This window comes from Dipteris shenzhenensis, chromosome 29, assembly GCF_047967505.1.
Source record: "Dipteris shenzhenensis isolate YYH24624 ecotype China chromosome 29, Dip_SZ_1.0, whole genome shotgun sequence".
NCBI classification, from domain to species: domain Eukaryota; kingdom Viridiplantae; phylum Streptophyta; class Polypodiopsida; order Gleicheniales; family Dipteridaceae; genus Dipteris; species Dipteris shenzhenensis.
The window spans coordinates 11,852,691-11,859,937 of NC_141624.1; positions in this window are offsets into that span (position 1 = coordinate 11,852,691).

A 7,247-nucleotide genomic window follows, 5' to 3' on the forward strand; every position below is an offset into this window, starting at 1 on the left:
ATAAGAGCTATTGGTGCTGTATCCCTTTCATCTTTAATGTTCTCCTTACATATCCTTTCTTCTCCTAGATCCTCCCATCCTGTGAGCAAATTTACCACAGTGGATCTAGTGGTATTTTCAGTGACAAAAGAGAAAGAGAACTCTTGAAGCTCTGACAACCATTTTGCAAATTTATCTCCCCCCAGGATTAGGCTTGCGAACTAGATATGCTAATATAGACTAAGAGGTAAGGAAGAAAAATGGCTGAGCTAATAAATAGGAGCAAAACTTTATGACTGAAAACACCAAAGAGAGGGCTTGCTGCTCCATTTCTTCATACCTTGTTTCCACCTCTATAAGCTATCGACTGGCATAATGGATGGGTTGCATTCTACCTGCCTCTCCTTTTTGTAACAATACAACACCAACTGAATGCAAAGATACACTTGGATTTATATAAAAGTCTTGAGACCAATCAGGGGGCCAATCAGGGGGCTTTAATATTGGGCCCTTACTCATGGCCTCCTTAAGTTGCTAAAAAGACTCTTCTTGCTCCACACCCCATTGGAAAGGAACTTCTTTTCTTATCAACAAGTTCATGCGATGCACTATCTCTGTGAAATCATCACAAAAGCATTGATAATACTTGCTCTTTCCTAGAATTCTACGAACACCAGTGACACTCTCAGGACTTGGCAATGCCATGATTTCTTGAACCTTGTCAGGATCCATTTGCAAGCCTTCTTCAAACACAATATGCCCCAAAAAGACTACTTTTGTTTGAGCCAAATGACACTTGCTAGGATTTAGACACCCTTTTGCTTCATCAATCCTAGCTAAGGCCATCTTTAACTTCTCCATGTGATCTATGCACTAAGAATAAATGCAAAAATCATCCAAAACACCCTCATGAACTTTCCCAAGTAAGGCTGGAGCACTTGACTCATGAACCCTTGAAATGTAGCTGGTGCATTAGTCAACCCAAAAGGCATCACTCTGTAAGTAGAAACTCCCCAAGGTGTGACAAAGGATGTTTTCTTTTAATCTTCATCCTGAATACGAATTTGAAAGTACCCAGAATACCCATCACATACAGAATACATCTCATGCCCTGCTACTTGGTCTAGTATTTCATCTTGGAATGGCAAAGGAAAATGATCCCTCTTAGTGCATGCATTCAAAGGATGAAAGTCCACACAAACTTGCCACTTATTTCCTTTCTTTGGTGTGACAACTATAGGAGATATCCATTCTGAATCATTAATAGGAAAGATGAATCCCCCCTCAAGTAGTTGTGTTACCTCTTTCTTTAGTGCCTCAGCTTGGATCACCCCCAATCGCCTTAAGCTTTGCACAACTGGCTTGCTTTCTAGCTTCAACTGAATCTTGTGCTCCACAAGAGAGACTGGTCAAACCTGTGAATAGCTTGTTGCAAAGAGATATGGAAAATCATCTAACATATCGAAGTACTGGAGCTTCTCACTACCTAATAGAAAACCACCAAGAAGCTCTTCATTGCATTGGCATCATTTAGTGTGCTCCACATCCTCCACATGAAGTGTCTCTATAGGATCTTCTTATACCACCACCTTGTTCCCTCCTGACTCATCCTGATTAGCACCAAGACAAAGACCAAAGGCCACTCCTTCTACCTCACTCTTTGAGCTGGACTCCTCAAAGCTACACCCTGTCTCTTCTTCTTCATCGGTTAAGTCAAACTCTCTGATGTTGAAGACTCCTCCTTGACAACTTTCCTTTTATGGCTTCTGATGTTGCAGTGCACCTTCTTATCATTTCCCTACTGCAAATCAATTCTCTAGTATCCCACTTTTGAACAGCCTTCACCTTGCATAGCCAAGGCCTTTCCAAAATCAATGGATAGGCACGTGCATCTAGCTTGGTAAGGATCACCTGAAAAGTAGTCGGCACAAAAATTCCACATACATCCACTTCTAGATTCTTCACAGCTCCCAAGGTCTTTACCCTAGTGTCGTCAGCCAATTTGATGCAATAAGGAGAGGTAGTACGAGAGTATTTCAAATCAGCATCTATCATGGTCTTCTCACTCATGACATTATTCGATGCACCTCCATCAATGTACACATTAGAAATCACTTGACCATTAATGATCACATCAACCATAGGTACATCATCAATAACATCTATATCTACCTTTTTAACAATAGGAATGGCACTTTTTTTCCTTTTCTTCTTTGACACTCTTGTGCTTTGCTAGCTTTCCCCATTCCTTCCATAGTTTTGCAAATAAAGCAAGTAATTGACCAAAGGTGATATGAGCTTCCTTTTGTTTAAGGTCAAACAAAAAGTCATAGCTTCCAATGCCTTGTCCTAAAGGAAAGTCTGACTGGCTAATTCTCCTTCTAGATGCCCTCTTTTTCTTAATATAGTGTTCCTCTTTGTGATGTTCCTCCTCTACTTCTTCCTTGCTTTCTTCTTCTTCTCTTGCTTTACCACGCCCTCGTTTAGCCATCATTACCTCTCTTTCCTCATCCCTTGAAGAAGCTTCTAACAAGGATACTTGTTTTTCTTCTTTCTTTCTCAATCTAGGACACTCAGGGTGGTAGTGAACTTTTTCATTACATTCATAGCAAGTGACCCCACTCTTATCTCGAGGCGTATCTTCACTCTTTGGTGCTCTAGGTTGTCATGCATTAACCAAATGCAATTTCAAATTAGCAAAATCTGTCATCAATTGGGAGATGTTATGATCTAGCTCAGAGGACTTTGGTACCTGAGGAGTGCCGATTACCTCCACCTTAGAAGTTGAAGCTGTTGCAGACACAAAAGAGGATTCAATCTTTAGACAAGCTTCTTTCTTGGTCGCAATGTGAAGCGCCTCCATGTATGTTATTGGATCTTTACTCATTACTTTTGAGCGAAGATGAGGCTCCAAAGCGATAACAAATTTGCTCATCTTTAAGTGCTCCATCCCTGAGAGACTTTGAGGGGCCGATGATGCAGATGCCATAGCTCACAAAGCTGCCCTTTTATACTTTCTCCCATAAAGTTTCATATCGGATTGCCAACGTAAAGACCATCTCACCCTCTCCTTAATAGAACCAGTCCAACTACAACATCAAAGCATTTGGCGACTCCACTGCCCCAAATCTCTACTTCGTTGCTACAATCACTTGGTCGCAGTCCTCCTTGGTAGAGTCTGGCAAGGCCTCATGCCAACTCAAGGCTACACCTTCAAGAAAATCAGGAAAAATCTCTCCCGATCCTTCATGGACCATCCAAAAAGCCGGCATCCTGGAAGAAAATCCCGAAGATAAGACTTCGGGTCTTCCCCTTGGGTACCTTGAAACACTGGAATCTTCACCATGATGAAACACAAAAAGGAAACACCAAGATCCAAATAATATCCCAAATAAGATCCAAACAAGATCCCACAGAGCCTTAGTATACCAAGACCAACTTATTATGCATAACCACTTGTTGAAAACCCTCCACAATGTGATCCTCAACAAAATCTTTAAAAATAAGTGACCAACTAGTACCATGAAAACATTGTGTATACATGCATTCAAGAATCACCCTTCTCACAATTGGAAGTGCACATAACAGCTTCAAGATATTGTACTCTTCATCATTTTCATAGCAAAAGAAATTGAAAGCATTGAGAATCACCACTCCACTACTATAGTCAAAAACTACCCAAAGACTCAACTCTTCTTCACACCAAGCTCCCAGTGCATGAAACAATCCCCAATCTATCATTGTGCCTATTGATGGCATTGTCGATTCACCAACATATTCAAGAGTGCAAACATAAAGGATATGATCATGATGACTGTGCGAATAGCTTGAGCATCACCTTCACAATCCTCTAGTTCTATTAAACGGGCTGCAATCTCTTCTAATGAAGTTCTTCCAGGCATCTTCTTTATCTCATCAGAAAACACATGCCTATACTAGGCATAACATCCAATCAAGTACACGTGAGACCATTTAGTAAGGTGGGATGAATCCAATACCAAGTGTACCCGGCATCTCCACCAAAGAGATGTGACATGAAGTTTGGGGGGGTAATGAAACTTCACACACCTCTTAGCTTCTTGCTCTTCCCTATCTTAATAATAGAGACCCTTATCACTTGCAAAGAGAGATGAAGAAAATATTTTCATGCAAAGAAAACCACAACATGTTTTTCTCCTTGCTTCCCTTAGAGGAGAATGAATATAGTAACATCCCAAGTGACGTTGTAGTCCAGCATTGGGAGAAGAAAAGGATCCATAGAGGCCATTATCTCACCAAGCTGGTTGGCGCCAAAGACAAGAGTGATGCATTGTTGGAAGAAGATATTTCGGCTCAACATGACATGAACTGATATATATCTAGGGGCTTGAAGGGGTTGATTTGGCTGGATGGGTAAATTCCAGAGAAACATGGCACCTCCTTCATAGAAGCCTCTAGAAATGGCTCAAAATCATTCTACAAATTGCTAGAAAATACAGGTCTATAACTTCCACCAAAAAACTAATATTAGAAATTAAAGTACACATAGGGATGTCACATCCTTGAAGTGAGCTTCATACTAATATAAGTTTTGTTGAAAATAGATAAGCGGTTGAAGAGATATGGACAGTTTATTGAAAGGGGGTAAAAACTACCATAGAAATAAATAGTCATACACAGAGACTCATAACTTCTTGTCTTAGACCTAATGCAAGAAACTAATTACATCAAGAGAGAACTTAAAGAGAACTTTGTGCTGATATAAGTTTCATTGAAGACAGATAACCGGTTGAAGAGATATGGATAGTTTACTAAACGGGGGTAAAAACTACCATAGAAATAAACAGTCATACATAGAGACTCATAACTTCTTGTCCTAGACCCAATGTAAGAAATTAATTACATGCTAGGGAGATCCCTAAAGAGAGCTTTGCACTGTTATAAGTTTCATTGAAATCGGACAGCCGAAGAAAAAGTTAGAGGCCAAATACTGATAGGGGGTCTAACTGCTATATTAACTATCATCTACCTATGTAGATTTTGCCTAAGCAAACTACCTCAAGGCTCCACAATTATCAATGATCCAATACCCCTAGAATTTTCCCAAAAGAGAGAAAGAATCTTGCATGGTGGCTTGAGAAACGGATGGACCATGTGTGCACAGTGAGCGGCTAAACAAGAACTACTTTAGAGACTTGAATAGAGAGAGAAAAGAACATAGGAATGCAGACTCAAGGAAAATGATAAAAAGTGACTTTCATTGCCATGAGAGTAAGACTCCACTCAAATACACTAAAAATACTACAAACACAAGGGAGAAGAAGAGGTTTCATACATACAAGAGGGAGCAGAAGCTCCAAGCCTACTCATAGAGAGAGAATAAACTAGAGAGAGATGGACTCAAGAGTCTACATAAGAGAATATCTACAAGAGGGAGAGAAGGCTCATGGAAGAGGCTTGAGGAGACTAGAGCTACAGAAACATGAGGCCTAATGGTGGAACAAATGTTGAACAAGGGAGAGGAGGGCTCCTTTTATAGAGATTTTGTCACGCTCCTTCACCCATTTACAATTGCTACCTGTAGATTCTTTTCCCCATCAATCACATAAGCCTGTATGTCACCATCCATGTCCTTTTTGGCTACTCTTGCCATGTGTCCCATCAAAAGATGCTCAAGATGCTTAAAATATTGAGAAAGTCAAGAGTCTCCCCTCATGGAGCCCATAGGGATCTCTTTTCCATGTGTCCACATCCTCCTTATTCCACATAGGAATTCTAGAAGGATTCCTCTTGACTCCACACTCCTCCACATGCCTTCCACATGCTTGGCATGTGGCCTCTCTTATATTATTGGAACACATGGACATGAGCCCACCTCTTTATACGACTCACTCTTCCTATTTTCTAAAAACCCCATAATATCCCGTAGACAAATAACTCTCACCCCATACCAAGGTATTTATAATTTATACGTATGGTATTTACAATGATCCATTCCACTCATCCTCTCAATCCCATACAATATCTTAGAAAATAAAAATAAGTGAGAGCCGCTAGCCTATCACTTGATACTCAAACTCTTATCAAACATAGAGAAAAACAATACCAATGCCAAATTAAAAATATCAAATTTTGGCATCACAGTGTTATCGCAACCTGATGTTGTGCTCAATGAAGATGCCCTCTCTTGCAGTCCTAAGGATGATGTGCTTGGGTGTTAGAATAGATGACAACATTAACACATAGATTTTGGGTAGAGCTATTGTAGGAGAACCATGTGATGATGAGAGAATACCAAGTCACACACACACACACATAAAAGAATATGAGTGTAGTAAACCAACAGAGTCAAGCACATGACCAAAATAATATCAACGTGCATTGAAACCACAAACTATTTTGAGTACAACCAAGCCCCCTAGGCTTGCAACGAACACTCCCTGTCCTATCAATCTCAAGTGAAATGAAGAGAACTTGGCACACTTCTCTCTTGTTCTATTCTTTATATGTTACAAACACATCAACTACCTAGAACAAAACCTCCTTCTAAGTGTAAATGCACTTGGTGTGTTAAGCCACATCTTCTGATTGGTGGTGATGCCACAATCTTCTGCACCTCCACTACAAAATTATGCTTGGTTAATACTCCACCACTTTCGAGGTTGGCGCTCAATGTTATCCTAACCTAAGGACTAAAATTTTGCCTTGGATATGCTTAGTCATGTCCTCAGGGACTCACAAGGACCTTCCACCTTTGCTCAAGTGTCGAGACTCTAAGGCTAAAGCCACATGGTTTGTCGATGATAATGCCTTTTTTGTAGTGGTGGGCATGGACAAACTGGCTAATGAGAAAGGCCAACTTCATATATAGTAGAGGCTCGTGAAGAATAATGGGGGTGCTCTACCCAAGAAGTCTGTTGCCCTTTGGATGGCCACATAGTAGCGAGCTGATATCCATAGGAGGACATGATGTTAGTAAGCCACTCCATGGTTCATGTTTGAACTAGTAGATCTTTAGAAGGATTGGTGATGTCTAGTGTTATTGTAGCATTTTTTGTGTAGCATCAGACTTGGGTCACCCTCTCTTGCCACTTAGTACCTGGGTCGTTAACTTGGGGGGGTGAACTACTAAGAAAGTCGAAGTATCACGTGCATTCAAGGAGAATTTAAGAAACCCCCCAACTAAAATTTTTTCCCCAATAAAACCAATCCTCTTCACTTATAAACTAACATATTTTTTTCTAAAGTTGAATTTAAAAAACTCTCCTTTTATTGTAATCCTACTAATT